Source organism: Stenella coeruleoalba, assembly GCF_951394435.1.
Source record: "Stenella coeruleoalba genome assembly, chromosome: 18".
NCBI lineage: Eukaryota > Metazoa > Chordata > Mammalia > Artiodactyla > Delphinidae > Stenella > Stenella coeruleoalba.
In genome coordinates this window covers 7,064,856-7,088,881 of record NC_137164.1, presented here as the reverse complement: position 1 = coordinate 7,088,881, position 24,026 = coordinate 7,064,856, and the positions used below count along the sequence as shown (strand labels likewise).

Sequence of the window (24,026 nt, the reverse complement as noted above, 5' to 3'; positions counted from 1 at the left end):
TTATACATATACATATGTCCCCATATCTCTTCCCTCTTGCATCTCCCTCCCTCCCACCCTCCCTATCCCACCCCTCTAGGTGGTCACAGAGCACCGAGCTGATCTCCCTGTGCTATGCGGCTGTTTCCCACTAGCTAGCTATTTTACGTTTGGTAGTGTATATATGTCCATGCCACTGTCTCACTTTGTCCCAGCTTACCCTTTCCCCTCCCCATATCCTCAAGTCCATTCTCTAGTAGGTCTGCATCTTTATTCCCGTCTTGCCCCTAGGTTCTTCTGACCATTTTTTTTTTTTAGATTCCATATATATGTGTTAGCATACGGTATTTGTTTTTCTCTTTCTGACTTGCTTCACTCTGTATGACAGTCTCTAGGTCCATCCACCTCACTACAAATAACTCAGTTTCGTTCCTTTTCATGGCTGAGTAATATTCCATTGTATATATGTGCCACATCTTCTTTATCCATTCATCCGTTGATGGACACTTAGGTTGCTTCCATGTCCTGGCTATTGTAAATAGAGCTGCAATGAACATTTTGGTACATGACTCTTTTTGAATTATGGTTTTCTCAGGGTATATGCCCAGTGGTGGGACTGCTGGGTCGTATGGTAGTTCTATTTTTAGTTTTTTAAGGAACCTCCATACTGTTCTCTATAGTGGCTGTATCAATTTACATTCCCACCAACAGTGCAAGAGGGTTCCCTTTTCTCCACACCCTCTCCAGCATTTATTGTTTGTAGATTTTTTACTTTACACTTTTTAAGGCATTTTACAAACAGGATTAAATTTACTACTCACCACGCCCCTTTGGGCAGGCACTTCAGGAAGAGAAGGCCTCGGTCAGAGAGATCAGCATTTACACCGGTCCTCTGAAGTCCTTACTGGGTGGGCCCTTTCCACTCTGCAGCCTGCCTTTGATTTCACATTAAAAACAAACCAAAAAACAAATAAAAACAAAACCGAAACGATCATTTGCTAAATTGTCCCAAGTCTTACAATTTTGACAGATTGAGAAAGTTTTCTATAGAGTTAGAAGAAACAGATTGAACTGTTCCCCATATCACAGTGCACATCCGTGAGGGCCAAAGGCCATTTGTGGGGTGCCCTTGGGTACCTAGCCCTCCCTGAGCCAGGAGAGCTGGGGGCCTTGTCTTTGGCTCTGCTGGCAAGACCTGAGCCTGCCTCCACCCAAGGGTAAGACAGCCGTTTAACCTCCACTCTGCGGAAAGAGCAGCTCCCTTCCCATGGCTGCACAGGAAGCCCAGAGCATCCTTAGGGAAACCCTCAGATCTGTGACCTGGGCCCTGCCCAGGGCTCAAGGGGATCCCTGTCTTTCAGGTGCTGGAAATGGAAAATGGTGGCTGAGAGAGGGGGGAAGGTGAAGGGAAAGACGGCCCCTGGCAGCCAGGACGAAAACGTGTGGTACCCAGAGGCCTCCAGCAAGCCCGGCTGGGCTGTGCACACCCCCCGGGCCCTGGCTGTTTTCTTCCCAGTCGGCGCGCGCCCCTGAGGCTGCACATTGGCCTTTACTAACTTTATCTTCCCCTTTTAGGCCGCTGCCCCTGGCCATTTTAACCTAATTTCATCAAGATAAACAAGTTAGGGAAGCAGAAGGAAGAGGCACATAGGAAAATTTCCTTGCAGTCTGGAGTATCAGGGTCCCCCAGGGAATGAGAAGAGGGCGTCTCTTCTTGAACGTAGAAAAAGACATTTTTACTGCAAAAGATACTCCCCGGTGTCCTAAACTGGCAGACGCTGGGCGAGGAAGAAAGGAGGCGGGGAGAGGAAGGTGGAGGGGTTTCTGCAGGAAGTCAGCTTTCTGGCCTCTCACTGATAGATCTAGTTACAGAGGGAGAGATTTAAAATATTTAACACGCCAGCCCGACCAACCAGAGCAGCCGTCCGCGGGGGCCTCCGCGCCAGCTCCTGGAGGCCCTCTGCTGGGCCGTGTGTTCCCCGCTGGCTGGCTGTGCGGTGGCGGGAGGTGTCGGGCGAGCGGGCTGCGGCTGTTTACCGACCGGTGTGAAGTGTTTGCACACGAACGCGTGGTGTGGCCGCAGCGTCTCACAGCAGCGGAATGTCGGTCTGGGGGGCCCCGCATCAGAGACGCTGGCCCCGAATGGCTGACCGCCGCCTCGAGCTCCCTGGGTGCTTATTCCAAATCACTCCCAGCATCGGTGGCCTCACCCCGTTCCCCGGCAGAATCGCAGATGTTTGTTTCCCGCCCCCACCCCCCGCGCAGATTCGGGCAGTGCCCGGATGTCCTGGGGAGCAGCTGGGTGCCTCCTGGCCTGTGGGACTCGTGTGCGTGTGGCTGACGTTCGAGGAGCCGGCAGCTTTTGCTTCACCAGGAGGGATCTTTCTCTTGTTTCCTCACCCTCTCCTTCCCGGCTGACGTGCAGCCGACACATGCTGGTGCCTCATCTCAGCAGGAATCCGGGGTTTTGTCTCTGTAAAGAGGAGGGGCCCACGCTTCCAGAGCCACTGACAGATGTCTGCGGGAAGCGGCCTCCACACCTGCCAAACCGACAGCTTCCTTTCTCAGTCTCAAGGGCTCTGGGGAACGGGAGCATTTGGAAAATGTGTCGTATGCCCTGCAGTTTCCACCTTCTCGGAAGACCGGCTATCTCATCTGGGAGTGAAAAATCAGGCAGCCAGAGTTTCCTGAGATGGGAGGCGAGAGGTGGCATGTGAGACAATGTACATGTCACCCAGGAGCCTCCCTTCCTGAGACCAGCCTGGGGTGGGGCCCGGGGACGATTAGACGCCTTGTCCTGAAAGAGGAGACCGTAAAGATCCGTCTTCATTTTCACGATCTGAAAACTTCTGGCGAGGCTTGAAATGGAGCGCTGCGTTTTATTCTTATTTCTATACATATTACTTTTTGTTCTAACGTATATAGTTTTAAAATTCACATGTTTAGGAGGCTTACAGAAACGTCACAACCCAGTGCCTCCTGCCTCACCCATTCTTACCTCCAGTTACTGTTCCCCAAAGCCAACGGCTGGCTGTGCTTTTAGTGGTACTCCCGGTATTGGCAGCAGTCGTTCTAAACAGTATGTTTATAAAACTGCATCTTTACTTTCATAATTTTAGAAATGTTCTACTGACTTATTGCTGTGGAAGATGAGGGTTTAGCTTTCGTCCCCCCTCCTAGACACAGGTGTTCATACTTCTCCCTCACTTCCCCATAGAGTTCTCTTCCCATCTTAGATGCCATCCATTATAAGATGTACTATTGTTTATGAGTCACTACAAAAGCATGAACATGCTCCCAGTTAAACTTAGAAACAATACTTTCTTATCACATTGACCATGAGGTGCAGTCTGACTTCCAAGATGTTAAAATGTGAGAAGTATGTGCATGTTAGAATATTATAAATTACGGGACGGCACAATTTTTGATTAAATCACTCTCAGTATTTGCATTATTTTGAGTGTCTACATCGTGCACTATAATTACATTTTGGTTCTTGTACATCTCCCCTCGCCCCCCCCCCCCGGAGTAAATAATTGCCTTATCTATTTAATTGTGTAGTTCTTTGGGTGTTTATGAGTAATGCATCCCCAGACGCTCCTCAGCGTGATGAACACTGATTAGTAATCTCTCAGTTGTGTTTCCCTCCCTGTGGGGATGTCTTCCTGGAGCTGTCTTCCCGCTCCAAACTCGGGGCTGGTTCCCCCTTGGCCCACTGCAGTTACCAGCTCAGAGCTTCCCTTTAGCATCATCCTGGGAATCCTCTTTCCTTCTCTCCTATGTTGGATCCTCTGTTTCCTGGGGCTTCTCTCTTCTTTCTTAGGTAATTCTTTGTTTTGTTGAAGCGCATCCTTCAGTAGATTCCTGAGAAAGGGTTCATGGCAGGTAAATGTCTGGGGACCTTGTAAGTGTCTTTATTCGACTGTTGCACTTGATAGCTTGTCTGGATATAGAATTTGACTTTGCAAATAATCACCCGCCGATGTCTGGTGATTTAGTGCTCACAGTAAGGGGATGTGTGCCTGGGCGAAGTTTATGAACCAGTGGGCTCCGGGTTGGTGATTCTGCAGCAACCTGGATGTTTCATTAGGGGATCCTGCTAGGCCAGTGTCTGTAAGTCTTTTCTCTTGGACTTGCCAGCTTCCCTAGAGATGAATCATCGGATCTGCCTGTGGGGTATAAGCCTCACTGCCAGCATTCTGGGAGCCAAGAGGGGGGAAGAGACTGCAGGGTGTTATAATCCAGAATGCAGACTGTCATTTAATCCTGTTTCAGCAGCGGGTCATGTGCCAGCTCCCAGCTGTGCCCACTGTCCAGATGATCTCCGATTCAACCTTTTCTCCCAGGGCTGGGTAGGGGCATGGCCTGGCTGCACAGGCTTGTGGGAAGAAGTAGGGAGTCTCCTCGTTCCTTGCACAAATTTTCAACACATTTGTTTTCAGCGCACCTGCACCTATATTCTGCACAAAGGGAACCAATTTCTGTTTCTTTCTAAGGCTCTGTGGAAGCTGGCTTGCTTCTTCCAGCCTCCCTCCCTATGGGCTTGGGTTTTGGCTGTATCTTCTCTGCTAAATTAATTAACTCTCGTTCATCTGCTTGTCTAGTTTCCAGAATATTGTTGACATTGTTTTGTCTCCTGTTGTCTCCATTCCTGTTCTCTCTTTGTCCTTATGGGGCTAGACAAGGTGTGTTGGTCAATGTTTGACAAGTAGCTCCTGGGGGGAGGGGGAGCCCTGATCTGTAGCAGTCCAGTTTCTGGGGTGTAAATGCTCCTACTGTGGCTATTTCAGGCAACCAAGAGGATATCGCTGAACAGGCAGATGGGAAGAAATACAGAGAAGCACATCATTACAGATACGATAGACATAAACACTAGCTATAAAAAACCTCAAGAGAATATATAATCGTAAAATTACTATGAAGTGATAAGTTTTGAGAAATTATTAGCTTTGTTTTCAATGTAATTTTTAAAATTGTAAGCTTATGTAATTTAGCTTCCAAAATAACTGTATTTAACAACTGGTTCAAAAAATTCCTAAAAATTTAACAATCAGTTCTCACAAGTCGGTATCAGCTGGCCCCGGCATACCACTGGGTTAGTGCCTTTTTAACAGTTTAACTGTCGTTTCAGTACATTATGGAAAAACTGTTTTTCAAATGAAAACACTAATTCAAAAAGCTACATGCGCCCCAGTGTTCATAGCAGCACTATTTACAATAGCCAAGACATGGAAGCAACCAAAGTCCCATCAACAGATGATTGGATTAAGAAGATGTGGTACGTATACAGAATGGAATATTACTCAACCACAAAAAAGAATGAAATAATGCCAATTGCAGCAACATGGATGGACCTAGAGAATATTATGCTTAGTGAAATAAGTCAGACAGAGAGAGACAAATACTGTATGATATCACTTATATGTGGAATCTAAAAAATAATACAAATGAGTGTATATGCAAAACAGAAACAGACTCACAGATACAGAGAACAAGCTAGTGGTTACCAAAGGGGAGAGGGAAGGGAGGATGGTCAAATTAGGGGAATGGGATTAACAAACTACTATATATAAACTACGTAACCAACATGGATATACTGTATAGCACAGGGAGTTACACCTATTATCTTGTAATAACCTGTAATGGAATATAATCTGCAAAAATACTGAATCACTGTGCTGTACACCTGAAACTAATGCAATATTGTAAATCAACTATACTTTAATTAAATAAACTGTTTTTCAATTTGCTGCTCTGTAGCATACAATTACCTTTCCTCCTATATTGGGGTTTCCCCCCAGTTTTATGGAGATATAATTGGCATATAATTCATATGATGTTAACACAATGGTAATTCATCCAAAATTCACATTATCTAACTATAAATCTCCAACTGTGGTGAGGGAAGGATGATGCCTCAGTGGAATGGATGATGCTTGACTTGAGAGGAGTTACAATGAGGAGAGGGTACGTAATCAGTACAGGTGGTACTCAGGGGAAAGGGCTGTCAACGAGATCGGGCAGGAGGTCCTACTAGGACAAGGCAGTAACTGGGCCAAACTTTCTGTTTTGATTTAACCTCCGTTTTTAAAAAGACCGTTTAGTGTATCTGTGGTTCTTAGCAGATCTCTGAAGTAGTGCCAACCAACTTCTCACTCCAGACACGCAGGACTGTGTAGTAGCATTGAGTGACTACACGGAGGGTTTCATTAGCTAAGCTCAAAGCATTTTACCCAAAGTGCCTCATTAAGTCTCACCACATCCCAATGTGGGAGTTGAAGGGGAATATCATTATCCCCATTTTACAGAAGGAAGAAACAGAGGCCTCAAAGCAAATCAACAATAGCTGAGACTGGCTCGTCAGCCTGCAAATCCAGTATGCTATCATTTCATAACAGGATCTTAGGCACTAATTTATGTTTTCTGCCTCTATAAGTAAGGGTGCAAGTTTTGTTCTCTGAAATATCAAAAAGTTCTTTTAAGTCTAAATTGTATGATTCTGGTTTTGACCTTGGTTGACCCTCTCACACCTTCCTACATGCATGATTTTATAGTATTTTATGTATATTATTCAACATAACTCCGGTCTGGCTGTAGGAATAGGGGCAGGTTGGCAAGAGCAGAAGGCAGTGCCATTTGGGTAGCAAGTAGAAGAGCAGATACTGTGGTTTGGTCTCCACACTGCGCAGATCACAGAGCACTAACAACCGCCAAAAGAGACAATAGACTGTTTGAGCATTTACTGTGTGCCACATGTGGAACTGAGCACTTTACATGTGCTATCTCATTTAAATCAATTAAATCTTCACAATAACAATTTGTGGTTGGTGTTAATATTATGCCTACTTTACACACGAGGAAAGTGAAGCTTACAGGGTTTAAGGAAACACAGCCAGCTTCTTGGCTACAGTAATGGGTGTAGAGCTGGACCTGTCACCCAACAGAGTCCCAACTCAGGGTATACTGAACTGGACCCAGAAGAAGAACCCTTCCTTCTCTGGTCAAAGGGTCATTTGACTGGGAACCCAGTGAGGTGGGCTCCCATATCCACTGCTGTGTGAAGAAAGGTCTCTGTAGGAGGAGAGAATGAAATCCACACACAAAAAAGCAGAGACAAAACGGGGAGAAAGAATTACTACGGAATTAAAATCCTTGCCTCTGAGTCCCTGCCTCCCTTATCTAAGCTAGTGTAAGTTCAGTTTGTCACTTGGCCCCTGCGAGAGCCTGACCAACACAAGTGTTTAAGCCCCTGCTATCCCCTTGCTAGACATTACCATATTTACCCCTTTGGATTTACCCCCATCTCTGTCAAACCTGCAAGCAGGTAAACTTTCCTCACAGTACCACCCTCCTTCTACTTCTAGACACATTCTGCGTCTCATCCATAAGATTCTTCTCTATCTCTTGTCACTTGGCTGGAGACTCCTAATGCAAATACGCTATATTGTGATAACGTGCTCAGCTTAAGGGTCCATATGCATGACTTTGTCTTCTGACCTCAAGAGGCAAGAGAAAAGCCATGGTACTAACAATACAAAGATACGATGGCCCATTGGCCAGAATTTCACAGGCCGGCCTCTTTTTTGATAGGGTGAGGTTTGGGGGACCATAATAGAGTAGTCAACTTTTCATTCGGCCAGATAAATTTAGAAGGCTGAAATTTTTCCTTCTCCAACTCTTCATTCATTCATACATTTATTAACAAGTCTAGTAAATACTCTGCTGTAAGCCCTGAGGGTATAAAGCAACCTTACAGTCAAGTCACTAGACGACTATAAAGGTCAAACGAATTCTTCTTCCTAAAATTCCATTCTTCCCTTCACTTGATACCTCTGGTTACCTTCCAAAATTCAGGGCAGAGTATAAGCAGATTGTCAGTCATTCTTGTTGGCAATAATTTAAAAAACGGGTTGGAAGCCAGGAAGGGAAAAGGAGGTGAAGAGGAAGCCCTGGCAGTAGAGACTGATGCAGCGCCGCCTTGGGCCAGGTGTGGGGAGCAGTGCAGACAAAGGGCACAGCCTGCCCTACAGGGGTGCCAGCCCAGGAGCGAAGGGAGGTGAGAGGCCTCTGTGCTCTGGCTTTGGCATGAAGTAGGTAAGGGAGACGTTGAGGCTTTATAACCCTGATGTTAAGCCTTGAGGGAAGGTAATCATTCTCACCTTCATGTAACTGAGTAGTAAACTACATTTGGCCAAAGTTGTGCCTTTAGGACTATAGCCAAAGCAAGACTCAGAGCAAATCAATGAGAGAGGCACTCACATTGCACCAAGGACCAGACACAGAAAAAGCCTTCTTGGTGTACATAGTGTCTGCATCAACGAAGCAATATAAATTTGTAAGAATCTCCTTCAAATTGCTGGCAAGGGAATTTGCAAAAGCCTCTAGTAAGCAAAGCATAGTGAAATGGAAATTAATTGTACAGTACCCATTACTTTTAATATGCCCTTGATAAGCTCTTTGTATACTATATTGTCTAGTGTTTTATTCAATGAAAGTGAAAATTACCTATTAGAATTTTGTAGGTTTTAATTTAATTTTATCTTATCTCATCTTGTTTTATTTTATTTTATTTTATTTTTTGGCCATGCCACGCAGCTTGTGGGATCTTAGCTCCCCAGCCAGGGATCGAACCCGGGACCACTGCTTTGAAAGTGCCGAGTCTTAACCACTGGACCACCAGGGAATTCCCTGTAGATTCATTTTTAACCATGGTCCCCCAACTTTACTCCTTCTAGGTGGCTTTTCGTTTCTGAGCCCCCAGTTCTCTGGCTGAGGGGGTTTCAGTGATGTAGCACTTGGGTTGGGGAGTGTGGTAGGCAGCCTCCAAGAAGACCCTTCCTGTTGTTCACACTCCTGCTGGGTCCCTCCCGCACTATATCAGAGTTGGTCTGTGTGACCAATAGGATACAGAAGTGACTGGAGTTTATTTCCAGGATTAGGTTTTAAAACACACTGCAGCTTCCATATCAAGTGCTTTCTCTCTCACTCTATCTTGAATCCCTCGTTCAGGAAGCCGGCTGTCATGTCACGAGGACACACCGTGTACGGAGAGGTGCATGAGGCAGGGAAATGAGGCTTGTAGCTGAGAGCCAGTGAGGAACTGAGGTCCCCAGCTGTTACTGACCAGGGTTCTTGGCCTCCTTAATCAATGGAAATTGATCAGAGGCCAGACAAGAAATTCAGGCAGGGCTTTATCGGGGCCCCTGCTGCAACCGGGGGGAGCGAGAACAAACCACAGGTTTCCTTGCTTGCCTGCTCCCCAAGGGGACGGCATGGGGGGAGGGGAGGGGCGGGTCCAGGGCTCCGGCCGGAGGGCTGGCTTAGGGGGTCTGACCACCCTTTGGGTGGCGGTGTGTGCAGGGGGCATGCGCAGTCCCCTGCTTTTGCTCCTGGCTCCTCAGAAGTGGCAGTTGGATTTTTGGTCTCTTTGTATCTTGTTGTCCGTAACTTGCCCTAACTGCCTTGCACGCAGTTAGTTTTAGTCTCTTATAGTTTCTTTGTATTTTGTTGCTCAAGGAGACCTTTGTCCAGGTGCAAGTATTGCAGCACTGCTGCAAAGGGCCCCAGGTCCCAGGTCCCAGCCTGTCTCATAACAACTGTGTGGTGCCCTGCAGCGTGGCAACTCCAGCCCCAGTCGAGCCTCACGATGACCGCAGTCCTGGCTTGACTACAGTCTCGTGAGGGGCCTGAGTCAGAGCCACTCTGTGAGCTCACTCCCAGATTCCTGACTCTCAGAAACTGTGAGAGATCATACACGTCTGTTGTTTTAAGTTCCTGAGTCTGGGGGTGATTCACTGTGCAACAATAGATAATTAATACAGCGAGGGGAGACAGTATTTATTCCTGCTACCCTTATTTTCTCAAGGAGTCCCTCCTTCCTTCTGCGGGGAGAGATGTCCAGGTCCCTGATTATAGGGGTCGAGGCATCCTCATTTCCTTTGCTGTCATTGTTACACCTTTGTTATCCCCTGGATGTTTGGACATGTGGATGAGGAAGTACACACAGAATCTACAGGACGACACAGACAGTTCTTCTTGTCCCTGTCCCAACTGGGAGGAGTATGAAAAGAATTTTTGTGCACATGTAGGCTTTAGAAATGGGTATAAATAAGAAAAAATAAACTTTATTTCTTATTACAAAAGCAATAATATATGTGGTATAAAAATTTTTTAAAAGCAAGACCATCAAGCACCCATAATTCCAATATGCAGGTATATCCAATAAATGCTGTTAATAATTGAAGCATTTCTATCTCTATACATTTTACACAAATAGCGAATATAATAAGTGCTAGTTTGTGACTCGTTTTTTCATTAAATATATTGTGAACCTGTGTTTATGTCATTAACCTATTAGGTCATCTACAATTATACAGTTTTTTTAAAGAAAGGGAATTTATTTATTTTCACTTATTTATTTATTTATTTTTTTCACTTATTTATTTTTATGGCTGCATCAGGTCTTAGTTGCGGCAGGTGGGATCTTCATTGAGGTGTGGAGGATCTTTTGTTGTGGCGCGCGGGCTTCTCTCTAGTTGTGGTGCATGGGTTTTTCTCTCTCTAGTTGTGGCACATGAGCTCCAGACCACGTGTGCTCTGTAGTTTGTGGCATGTGGGCTCTCTAGTTGAGGCACCCGGGCTCAGTAGTTGTGGCTTGCGGGCTTAGTTGCCCCATGGCGTGTGGGATCTTAGTTTCCTGACCAGGGATGGAAGCTGTGTCCCCTGCATTGGAAGGTGGATTCTTTACCACTGGACCGCCAGGGAAGTCCCTACAATTATAATCTAAAATGACTGCATAGCACTCCATTATACAGATACCATAATTTTTTAAGCCAGTTCTTTTTTTTTGCGGTACGCGGGCCTCTCACCGTTGTGGCCTCTCCCGCTGCAGAGCAGAGGTTCCGGACGCGCAGGCTCAGCAGCCACAGCTCACAGGCCCAGCCGCTCTGCAGCATGTGGGATCCTCCCGGACCGGGGCACGAACCCGTGTCCCCTGCATCGTCAGGCGGACTCTCAACCACTGCGCCACCAGGAAAGCCCCTAGCCAGTTCTTTTTGTTGGACATAAATGTATTTCTAGTTTTGCTCTTATACGAAATGCTATAAGGAATATGTTTGTAGCTAAATATTTGTACCTCTCCTTGACTTTTCCCCTGTGGGATTAAATTATTAAAGTAGAATGGCTGGCTTGAACACTTATACATTTTTAGAGCTTTTCCTACGTATCGCCAAATTTGCCTTCCAGAGAGGTCTACCACTTTATAACTTATTCATGTGTCTAATTCTTCATTCCCTTGCCAGCACTGAGCAACTGTTTTTATCTTTCTGGCCTGGTATCTGAATGGGTAACACAAGGATTTCAGGAGAAGTCTAACTCACTTACATCCCGAAATTGTCCGCATCCACGAGTGTGAGCAGGCCCCGCCCCAGCCCGATGCCTTGTCAGGGGCGAGGGGAGTGAAGCGATGCGCTGAATGTCTGTCCCCAGCTACGCTTAGAAGGTGAGGAGGGCAATGCTGGGACTCATACGTGTGCGTTCGGGACGTACGGAGGACAGCCAAACATGAAATATTCAAACCCTTTGGTCCGGTAATTGTGCTTTTGGGAATTTAGCCTAAAGAAGAATCTCACTGAAAGGAAAAAGGTTATATACTTGAAAATCGTTTATTGTAACATTACTTATAGTAGGGAAACATTATAAACAACTCAACAGAAGAGAAATGGTTTGAGAAATGGCTTAAGAAATTGGGGTCTATCAACTTGATGGAATATTATGCAGTTGTTAAATTAGCAATTATAACAACTGTGTAGAAACATGGGAATGTATTCATGATACAATATTAGATGCAAAAGAAGGTTATACAGTTTTCGTATTTAAAACGATATACTCGTTAAGTCCACGTAGGCAAAGACTGGAAAAAAGCATAGAAACTGAAAATAGTTGTGAGAGAGAGTGGTACCCCACGTTTGGAATTTTTCTTTAAAGTCATCGTTGTGCGATTACAAGGAAAAGTAACAGTTTTGAAAGAGGTGGGAAGAGGTTCATGGAAAGAGGTAAGTGAATGTGCTAGAGGGACCGTCATGGAAAGTGCTGAGTCAATCAAATATGTTACTTAGGGAGGCTTTGCTGAATATTGGAAAGAGCGAGGCGCTGCCGGCCAACAGAGCTCGGCTGGAAGCCAGGCTCCACTTCATACCAGAAATATGAGCCCAGACAAGTTAACTTCCTGCAGGTTGGTTTACGTAGCTGTAAAAATGGATGAATAGTGCCCACTTGTGCAGATGTTGGGGGGGAGGGGAGGCTGTATTCTGCAGGCAGGTCCGCGGTAGGCGCTTGATGAGGGGCGATGATTATCAAAAGCGATGCTGCTCTTCTGTATTCATCTTTTCACAACTATTGATACTACAATAGAGAGAAGGAAGTCCAGCCAAGAGGAAAGACTTGCACATCTATTTCTGGCAAATGTAAACCACACGATTCTGTCCAGGACAGAAGGGAGTGAGTGAGTGCAGACTCTTATCTCAGCTGCATGGTTATGGAGCTAACTCAGCAGTGTCTCTACAGCCTCCCCGTTAAGTGATTTATCTGGACACTTTGACTGATGATGACATAGTATAAAAAATACCGCAAAACTGCCAACCTTCTGCTGTGTACCGCGGCAGCAAAACTGATCGTGAAAAGGTGACGGACAGAAAGAAATTTCGGAAAACCTTACATCGTATCTATCCCTGCGTTATTTTTAAAAAATGGATTATACAGTCTAATTTGGGGTGTGGGGGGGACTCAGTGCCGGCTCTTGTTAACGCAGTGGTTTGAAATCAGCCCCAGAAGAGCAAGCAGCACTGCAGTTTGCTCTCTGTGATGTCAAGACCGTTTGCCAATCACATCTGGATTGGCAGCATCTCTAGCACCAGGGAAAGCTCAGAAGGTGGAAGAGAGAATGGCCTGACTTACAGACGCTCAGCAGAGAGACTCAGTGGCCACCTGATGCAGAGAAATCCGTGACCTGAAAAGGTCCATCTGTCTCTCTTCGGGGACGGGGACAATTTCTCAACTGTACCCACCCCTTTTGTAGGGAAAAAAATCAGCACCTTGTTTGTACCGAGTCCTTTCCGACAAATTCCTTGTCATCTTGAGAACGCTTTTTCTTCTTCCTCTTCAAAAATCTTTCAGCAGTAACAGCAGCTCAAATAACTGGAGTTATTTCGGCATTAAAATACAGGCTTTATGGACCTCTGACGCAGACAGATGCAATTTCAAAGGAAACTTCTTCTGCTGGGTATTCAGTGTTACACAGGGATTTGGGGAGTTAATCTTCACTGTTTCTGTTGTCGGAGAAAAGGAAAGAAGAGCTACTCTTTCTAACCACTCTTCGCTGTGGGCCTCTGGCTCCTTTTGTACCCTGGAATTATGGAGATGGAGGAAACCCAGAGCGGTTATCCCCCCCAGCCCCTTAAGGCGGGCTGGGCTCTCCTTAAACCTCCAAAACAGATGGTTGTTGATCAGAGTTTTAAAGATCCCGGGGTAGACATTCTGCAGCCTCCCTTGTTAACTGGTATCAGTGCTCAACCTGTTTTCATGTGAATAACTTCTTTTTTTTGTTGTTACACCAACAATAGTGGAAAATTTTAAATTGCAAAAATCTGTGCAGAAGCTCCCATAAATCACCTGCAGCCATGTTGCTACAGTTTACATTTACTGCAGAGACAGCTGGAGTTTAAGAGCCGGGGGTTTTTCTTCGAGAGAGGGTTACAAGTACAAATCAGTCCTATTCCTCCTGGGGCCAGGGCAGCTTCCCCAAGGGTCCTGCCGTCAGAGCCGCAGTGAGGAAGCAGGCCCTTGCCTTATGCCACGTGTGTCCTCAGCCTCCGGAGGACAAACTCCCCGCTGTGCTCTGCTCCTCTGTGGGTTGGGCGGGAAGCCCTGTGGCTCATCAGGTGTCTACTGGGGACCAGGCGCACCAGGGTCTGCAAGACTCTCTTGGATTAAGGGTCGGCAAACTACAGACAAGGGCCCACAACTGGCCCGCTGCCTGTTTTCACAGAGCCTGTGCGATGTTTTTTTTTTCTGTTTGTTTTAAACTTTGAAGTGGTTGGGAAAAAATCAGAAGAAGAATACTATTTTGTGATGTGTGAAAATCATAGGAAATGGAAGTCTGTGTCCATAACTAGCTTTATTAGAACACAGCCTTGCTCCTTCGCGTGTGTCTCCTTCGTTACGCCTGTGGCTGCTTTCGCTGAAATGGCCGTGTTGAGCAGCTGGGACGGACACCACTCTGTATGCCCAGCAAATCCTACAGTATTTCATCTGGCCCTTCACAGAGAAAGTCCACTGACATCTGTCTCAGAGCCTCCCATATCACCTGCGGATCTCCTTGCTTCCCCCATGGTAACCTGTCCTCATCGACACTGCAGCTGCCGCTCCAGAGACAGCACACCCCGGACGCGGTGGCTCCTTCCCTAGGCTGCCAGGTTGACCTCGGGGCTGGGGGGAGCACAGAGCAGGAAGTGGGGCGGTGTCTGCCCAGCTGTTTGCCATCATCTTTAGACTGAGATTATCAAGACTTGCTGCTTTTCAGCTGTAGGGTCTAATCCTCATTCTGAAGAATTAAAACCGACAGGACGTGGGATGCAGGAGTCAAGGACAGCTCCTCTGTTTCAGCCGTCTGCTGCCGTGTGTGGAGTAGGGGAAGGGTGGGGAAGGAGAGGTTTGGGCAGGGACAAGGAACCCTCGAGACTCCGCTTCCCATGGACCAAGTTTGTGATCCGTCGAGAGGGCAGTTAGACTACTGGTCACCTGCGTCTGGGATGGAGGTCTGGATTTGTGAGTCATCAGCAGGCAGATGGTGCGGAAAGCCCGGGTAGCGGACGACATTGCCAAGGGGGTGAGTGCGGAGAGAAAGAAGAGGTGTCAGGACTCATCACAGGCCCATCAACATTTAGAAGTCAGGTGCCCAGCAGCGGATGCAGGGCCTGCACACGCCACGTGCTCCACAAATTACGTATTCACTCTGTAAGCGAATTAGAATTCCAGTCGACTAGAATCATCCACTCCCTGTCTCTTTCTCATCCTGCCTCACCTTCCCTTTCCTTCTGTCTTCTCCTTTCTTCTCTGTTATGTGTTAAACGCGTCGGGGAGCACCTAGGCACCCCGGCCACCCTTGAGCACCCTTGCTTCCCTTGCTACAGCTCCGGGTGAAACAAGTGATGATCCGGTGAGTTAGTCGATAGATGATATCCTCCTTTTTGTCTCCATAGGCTGTTTAAAAGAAACGTCACACGTGTTCGTGTTGAGCCTCACTCACCCTCTATGAACTCTGTGCTCGGTTAATGCTATTTTGACTTCTGTTCCTGCCTCTTTACTAATGCCTCACAACTTGGTGTCATCTGTGATCTTAATTCGGAAGTTCTCAGTTACATCACTGGGGTAAAGATAGAGATGCTCAGCGTGAGCTCCAGCTCTGACATGTGTGAGATCACGCAGGATGCTTCCAGGTTGAGGCTGAGTCATCGATAAGCCACTTCTTGGGTGATATTATTCAGCTCTTAAGAAAGAAAAGAGTCTTATTTCTTTCTACCTCATTGATGAAAAGTCATTGGCAATGGAATCTAAGGTCATACTTCAGCACAGAGCGATTACGTCTCCTGCTCATTCCTTATCTATATGGCCTACCTATCATGGAAGAAAATTAAATTGGCCTGCCGAGCTTTGATCTTCACATACCATCGAGGTGAGTGCAAACTGATTGTTTGTTGTTGATGAACTGGCTCTTGACACTGAAGAGAAGTGGACTTGTATCGTGACCTGCGTGGGCGTTGCATGGGGTGGGACCAGGGGAATCAGAGAGACCTAGCAAGGCTCAAGGTCATACTTTGCACCAGGCATTATGCCAAGCGCTTTACAAAGATTTCCTTATTTAATATTTGCAACAGCCCAGAGAGGTTGGTATGGTTGTTCCTGTTTTCCAGTTAAGGAAACTGAGGCTCGGAAGGTAGAGGATCTGGTGCAAGGGTACACAGCTGGTTGGCAGCATTGAACTTGAACTTGAACTTCAAGTCTTTCACACTGACTCCCAGCAGTTATGGACTTGTGCTCACCTGAACAGGATCACATTGTGGGAAAGACTATCTTTAAACTCCTAAGGCTTCAAACATTGCCCGGGCACAAATGACTTCAAAGTTTATAATCTGCCCTCTGCGCCCTAGCCCCCATCTCCAACTGCCTCCTGGACATCTCCACTTGGATCTCATTTTAAAAACTACGGCTCCACGTGTAAACTCAAGCAATGATCTTCTCTCCAAAACCCAGGACCTCCCCACCCCTCCCATCACTGTCCTGTGCTTTTCAGTGGTACAGTATTCTTTCAGTCTTCTCAGAATCAGAGTTATTTTTAAGCCCCTCCCTGCGGATTCTTCCTCTGAAATATTTCTTGCCTCCATCTCCCGTTTCTATTTCCACCATCCTTTTTGCCGTGATCGCCGAGGGCTTAGATTACTGCAACAGCTAAATACATCTTTCACCAGCTGTTATAGTTAAACTCTGTTTAATCAAGTCAGTTCCTTCCGTGAAAGGATGGCCCTCGACTGTGTTTGCATACTGGAATTACCTGGGGAATTTAAAAAGTACTCCGAATTATATATGTTTGGGGTCTTCAGCATTACAGCGCTGAGATATCAGCATTGCAGGAGCCACTTCAGGACTCTATGTATCTCTGAGACCAAGGATGTTGTCCTGAGGTTCTGGGGATCAGACACAGTCCCCAGGCATTAAGGAGTTGTGACCCTAATCACACTCTTGTCTCTTTGGACTGGATGAGGGCAAGCAGGCTTGACTGCCAATAAAAAGAGTCACGTAGGTAAAGCTTAGCATTATTGCAGCCCCTACTTTCCAATAGTCCCTCCAAAAGGTATTTGCTGTTTTCCAGTGACTGACTCAGGTGAATGGTGCCTCTGTGAGGTCTTGGACCCTCTCATTAAAGGGCCATGCTTCAGACTTGACAGTTTCACAGTTTACATATTACATATTTTCTGACCAACTTTCACAGAATTCTCTGATGGAGGAGAGTTGGTTAGCAAATCTGATCAATTAATCCAGAATATAATGGCTTAATGCAGTGTTTTAAAAGTTGTGTTCCATATAACACTAGCACTATAGGGTGCTCAAAAAAAAAAAAAAAAAAGAGAGAATTTCATGCCCACATAATCTTAGCAAATCTCTTGAGATGCACTTTAGCATATTAAAGGCTCTGAGAAGGTCTGCATTCAAAACTTTAGTTTGAATTAGTTTATTCATTACTAAGTTCCCCAAACTTATTTGACCATGGAACCTTTTTATTTTCAAGTACCATATTCCAAAATTAAGACACCAGTGCCTATAAGATGCATTATGATCTCAGAGATATTAAAGAGAAAAATGGTCAATGATGATTATATGGTACATCGATTATAACAAACATCCTGATTTCAGAGATGTTAAAATGTGAAAGATTGTACATCTTAGTCTCAAGTAAATCCAGTAATACATAGTAACTTCGCTTGAGACTAGGGTTTTGTGGAATGCCTTGTGGGGAATTACTGGGCAAGAGAGCTCTATTTTCCCAGGGGTGTTCTGATTTATGTTCCAGTGGTAGAACGTGGGCAGTGTGGTGAAGTCCAGTAGAGGAGGCATTTGAGGGGAGAAGGGATTTCCAGAAGCTGCCATTGGTCTATTTTCAGGAAGACCGGCCTGGAAAGAAAGGGACAGGGTCCTCATTGCCAGAAACCTAGGGTCTGACTGACTGGCAGAAGAACACGATGGTCCAGTGCTGAATAGAAGAATGGCAGAGACTCCAGGGGAAGGGAAAATGCCTTTACCACCTGGCTTTCAAACACTGAGAGAGCCTCTGGCTTGCCCAGTGTATCATGGAATTGCAAAATGTTCATTCATTGATAATCAGGTGGCAGGGGACGGGAGTAAGTGCTGGATACCAGCTATGCCTTATTCTGGCTGTGCCAATTGGCTGAGTTTCTTTACCTATCTGAACGTTAGTATCTTAATACATAAGTCAAATTATCATAATAATAACCACCGTCAGATCGATTACATTCGGGCTGTTTGTAACAGAAGGCTGACTATGGGGGTTTAACCAAGCAAGGCTTTCTTTTTTTTCACGCTTCTCAGGAATTCCAGAGGCAGGCATTTGCGGGAGGGTTGGTGACACCAGGAAGGTCGCTTTTTTCTTCCTGCTGCGCAACCCTCAGTGTGCGGCTTTCGTCCTCACGTTCGTGTCCTCTCACAGCTACGAGGTAGCTGCTCTACCTCCCACTAAACTGTACATCCCAGGCAGGAAGGGGAAGGAGGGAAAGGAAGAAAGGGCAGCCCCCCAAACTGTCTCAGAGATCCCCAGCTGACTTCCAGCTAGAACCCAGTGGTCAGCATCCAGCCACACGGTCACTCCCAGCTACGAGGGCATCTTAGTGAGCGAGTGGTAGCGGGCACTTTGTGAATAAAACTGGGATTCTGTTAGAAAGAAAGAAGGCGAATGCAGATCCTGGGTTCGTAGCTAGTAGCATTTGCCACAGACGCTGACCTCTCAGGTGTGCGTTAGATACTCATAGCAGAGAAAACACCCCGTGCCCGCCTGGGAGTAGATGTGTGATAGATATTCTTCTTCCTACATTCCCCGCAGCAGATGATGGTTGATCTCTTCTCCCCTTTCTTCACAGTTGGAAAATATGTTAACGGGTGGTCGTACCACAAGGCAGCATGTGACCTGCAACGAAGAGGGAGTCAGAAACCTGGCCGTGAGTCCTTTGGCCCCTAAAACAGTGGAGAAGGATGGACAGGACGGTTTGCAAAGGAAGCCCGGGGAGCGGGGGATGCCCACTTGTATCTGGGACTACAGAGCTGTCATCAGTACAATGTTCTGTTTCGGTTAGAGAAGCCAGTGTCTGGGTCACAGTCCTTACCTGGAGCGTGACTCCTCTGTGCCCCCCAGCGGGGGCGCTGCAGGAGCTATCTGTACCACTTTATGACGCTTCCCTTATTGTCACTTTCCTGTGCTCCTGACAACCACACTATAAACTCCTTTAGTACAAGGCCTGCCCCTTGTTTACCTTTGTCTGCTGCAGTCGCCACCCTAATCCTCCCGAAAGCTCAGGGCCTTTGAGAGCCAAGCCAGGTGAACTGTGAAGTGTGAAGCGGGCCTGGGGTAAAAAGGAAGGGCACCCCGGCTGGTACCCACCACCTGCCCAAAGGGGCTCATGTTTAAATACAAACCAAACATTAGATCAAGCAGTGGCTACTAACCTGACTAAAAGAAACACAATTTATCTGGTGCCTGCCTATAGAAGCACTCACCTAAGAAGAATTCTTGTCAGAAAGTCAAACCCGAATCTGATCAAGCTTCTAGATATAACTACCAATTTACAGGAAAGAAAGGAGATAGGGGAACACGTGAAATGATACCACAGGAATGCAGTTAGCAAGATGCAGACTGTGGGAAGCCCTACAGGACAAAATGACTCAGTTGCTACAAAAGAAATTGCAAGCAAAGTTAAACACTGGGAGGGCAAACCTATAGACTAAGAGAGACTTAATCAACCAGTTGCAATACACTTTATATGCTTCCTGATTCAAACACACTGTAAAAAGATATTTGAGACAATTAGAGAAATTTGAACACTGAATTGCTTAGGGAATTATTATTTTCCAGGTAATGATATTGTGGTTATATTTCTGAAAGAGCCCTTATCTTTTAGAGATGCATACTGAAATGTTTTAGGGATAAAATGATGCTAGAGATTTGCTTCAGGATAACACAGTGCGTGTGGAGGCGGGTGGATGGGACTGTGGATGAACTGATGCTCACCAAGGAGACTGATCGTTGTAGAAGCAGGATGGTAGGTGCATAAAGATCATTGTCTGCATTGCTCTAATTTTTGCTTCATTTGAAATGTTCATAATAAAAAAAGGGGGAAAAAAAGGCTAAAAGAGGAAAAATCACTGGGCCAGCCAGCACAAACACATGGCAGGCAGAGGTAGATTTACCATGAAGCTGGTGAAACCCCGTTTTCAGACCTCTCACCACACAGGCCCTAAAAAGAGAATTTCGTGTTCATGCTTTTTCTTAAAGAGGGGTCTCCAAATTGTAAGCGCTTCAAGCCCCACAAGACTTGGATCTACCCCTGATAGCAGGCAACACTTAACCCCTGTTGTAGGCATTCAGTAAATATTCACTGATAAAAATTTAAAAACACTTCTTAACGAAGACTTTCAGACTTACACAAAAGTAGACATATCATATAAAGAACCTCACGTTCTGGGGCTTCCCTGGTGGCGCAGTGGTTGAGAGTCCGCCTGCCGATGCAGGGGACACGGGTTCGTGCCCCGGTCCGGGAAGATCCCACATGCCGCGGAGCGGCTGGGCCCGTGAGACATGGCCGCTGAGCCTGTGCATCCGGAGCCTGTGCTCCGCAACGCAAGAGGCCACAGCAGTGAGAGACCCGCGTACCCAAAAAAAAAAAAAAAAAAGAACCTCATGTTCTTTTCCCCAAATTCAAGCTATCAACATTTTCCTATATTTGCTTCATATTTCGCTTTTTCTTTCCTCCTCCTCCTTCCCCTCCTCTTCCTCTTCCTTCTCTTTCACCCCTAAATACTTCTCTCTGCTTCTCCATTTTCTTTCGTAGCCAGAATATCATGATCATATTGAACAAAATTAACAATAATTCTCTAATGTTTTCTAAGACACAACCCATGTTCCAATTTCCCTAAATGTCTCAAAATGATTGGTTCTTAAGCAAAGATCTCCAATTAATGTCGGAAGGATGAAATCAGAGCCATTAATGACTTATCTGCCTCTTTGCATTTAATGTTTTTTTTTTTGCACCACTCGGCATGTGGGATCTTCGTTCCCCGACCAGGGATCGAACCCGTGCCCCCTGCGGTGGAAGTGCAGAGCCTTAACCACTGGACCGCCAGGGAAGTCCCTGCATTTAATGTTAAAGTCACATATCCCCCTTCTATCATGCGTGGGAGTGTGTGAAAATATCGACTGAGCCTGCCCTTTTTGTGAAATGTATTGTGCTTAGAAAGTTAGCAGTTGTATTTCTCAATGGCCACTAAAGGTGAGTAAGCAAGACATTCACACATCCGCTAAAAGAAGAGCTTATTTAAAATAGAAACAAAATGACCCATACCTTTGCATTCTGTTCCTTGTTGCTACCAATAACAGCTAGCATTCTGCCTTCAGTGTGACCTTTACTGTTAGCTCTGCCACTCTGTAATTATCTAATGTTTCACATATGCTTTGTATCCTATTGTTATGGACAAAACTCTGTCTCCCCCAATTTATACGTTGAAGTCCTCACTGTCATGTGACTGTATTTGGAAATGGGACTTTTCAGGAGGTAAGGTTAAAATAGGTCATAAGGGTGGGGCCCTAATTCGATAGGATAGGTGTCCTTATGAAAAGGGGAAGAGACACCAGAGGGCTCGCCCTCCCTCATAGAAGAAAGGCCATGTGAGGACACAGGGAGAAGTCAGCCGTCTGCAAGCCAGGAAGAGAGGTCTCACCAGACCCCAACCCTGCTCGCACCTTGATCTTGGATTTCTAGTCCCTAGAACCGTGAGGAAATAAGTTTCTGTTGTTTAGAAAATAAGTTTCTGTTGTTTAGAAAATAAGTTTCTATTGCCCCCAGTCTGTAGTATTTTGTTACGGCAGCCTGAGCAGAATGGTGCGCTGTGTGGACTGCAGCGTGTAGAACAGAATGCGTATTCCACGCAGAGCCCTAAGCATACCACGCTGGAATAGTTTGCCAGGCATAAGATTAAGGACCAGTAGTAAAGTGCGTGTGTGCGCACGTGCACACACACACATCCTCGAATAAAGGGCAATGAGGAGGAGGGACGGGAAAAGCCCATCCGATCTGAAATGTAGGCCTTTACGGAGCTCATGAAGCACACTGCCTCTGTGGCATACAGACAGAAAGTATACCTCGGAAACCATTCAGGAGTAAATAGACTTGTAAATTGATCACTTCAGGGGGTTGGATTAGAAGGGGAAGGGTCACTGTCAATTTTGGGGGACGTGCATATTTTGAGGAGAATGAATAAGTGAATGGGGAACACTGAACGATAGATATCAGATCTGGAAGGAATCTCGAGAAATTATCCGGTTCAACAGTTGAAGATGAGGGTGAATGCTGATGATGAAGGGGAACACTGATTTCCAAGTGGGGGTGGGGCTTGCCCCCCCAGATGGGTGACGTGCTGGTCCTGCATAGAAAGGGGTGAGGGAAGGTCACGATTTTAGAGGTGATGACATTCATGTGAAGATGCTGGCATGTGTGGGGAACACTCATATGCCCTCAATCGCTTCCACAGGTGATTCAGTGAGGTGACGAACGTAAGAGGAGGCGACGCGTGTGCTTGGAGCTTGGACTTGAGGGGTGAAGGGGCTCCCTGGATCCTTTGACCAGGATGACCAATTTACTGTCCACGCGGGGAACATGTGTGAAGCGGGATCGTTCCTGGTGAGTTGGATGGGTGGGCGCCCTGCCACTGACCCTCTGCTTTCTGGCTGGAGATTCGTTTAAGGTTTCTCTGACTGTTTGCAGTGTGGACAGGCACTTGTCCTCTCCCTTTCAAAAACCATGAAGGAAATATGCCCTCCTCAGGGCCTCCTGGGGAGCCGTGAACCAGTCAGCCTCTGAAACTGGAGAAGCAGGAGAGGCCCTTGCCCTTGGGCGACACTAGTGAGCTGGGCAGCTGAGGCCGAGTTTGATTCTTTTCTTTGCGGTACAGAATCTTGAGAGAGAAGTTTTACTGTGTCGGTTCTTAGGATGAAGGGAATATCTTTTCCCAAATGGTGCCAACTTTCTAAAACAGGCAGGAAAGTACTTGCCCCAGGGCCCAGGTCTAGAAATTAACAGTGTATTGAGAAATTTTAAATTTCTTGAAGTCTGTTTTTTAAAAATCTCCTGGTTTTAGAATTAATTCCCCTTGCTCACAAATTAAACTTTGGAAAAGCGTGGAGGAAGGATTTCTGCTATTATCGTTCAAGAAGTTCACACATAATTGTCGAGAAGTTTGAAGAGACTGAGCCTTTACCCCACTTGCACGCTAACAAGTTAGCGGCTACAGTTTCATGGATACGGTAAAGGCAGGAGACTCCTGGGTCAGGGAAGGCTGTTTATTATTCACAGCCGTAGCGGTAGAGACTATCAGCACATTTGGGGTACCGATCTCTCAACCCTCAATTCCCAGAGGGCATTGCAAAGACGGCTGCATTATACCTGCTCCTGCAGTGGGTTGCATTTCAGGAGAGGAATCCTGAGTTTAGGGAACCTGAATCTTTTATAAGAAGCAACAGGCATATAATGCCCTTTGCTTCAGCGATAGACATTATCTCTATCTTACAAGGATGTGAGCAAACCTGCATTTTGCTCCAGAGGGAGACACTGTCTCTCTTTATCAAGGCTGGTCATTACATAAACATCCTTCAAAAGATAGTCCAGAACAAATGGCAGTCAGTTTCTCTGCTCAAGATGTGCAGGAATTTGAAAGATCCGTGAAGAATTATACCCCTACAGGAATGTCTTTATAAGCTTAAATTCTTAATAAGTGGAGTTGGAATGAATAAAATCCAGTACCTTATTTTTGCTTTTACCCCAAATTGTCTACTCATTTCTCCCTTTTAGAAAAAGTGATGTTGGAGAGTTTTATTAATATCTTGTCATTATTGATGTCCCCAGAGCAGAGAAACTTCTTAAACACTGTGGGAGTCTTGGTACACCATTGTCTCTGCTTTAATCGTTTTAACTTTGGCATCTCAGCTTCCTTCTGGCTTTTTCATGCCTCCATCCACGTGGCTGCCTGCTGGCATCTCTTCCCCCACCCCCTGGACTCAAGGCTGCCTTCTGTCTTCCTACTCCCAACCTTTTTAGGTCTTTCTGGTCCTTCTGGTTTCACTTCATTTGCTTTTGTCTATAAGATATACACAGAGGGCTTCCCTGGTGGCGCAGTGGTTGAGAGTCCGCCTGCCGATGCAGGGGACGTGGGTTCGT

At 46.1% G+C, this 24,026-nt stretch overlaps 1 long non-coding RNA gene across 2 annotated transcripts in view; it reads left to right on the top strand.

Annotated features, from left to right (window-relative positions):
• LOC307176560 overlaps positions 1–24,026 on the top strand; it is an 89,776-nt gene that overhangs the window by 47,082 nt on the left and 18,668 nt on the right. For both annotated transcript variants that reach the window (XR_013824833.1, XR_013824834.1), the window contains exon 2: positions 18,684–18,761. This is a non-coding gene — a long non-coding RNA (uncharacterized lncRNA). The remainder of the gene's footprint in view (positions 1–18,683; positions 18,762–24,026) is intronic.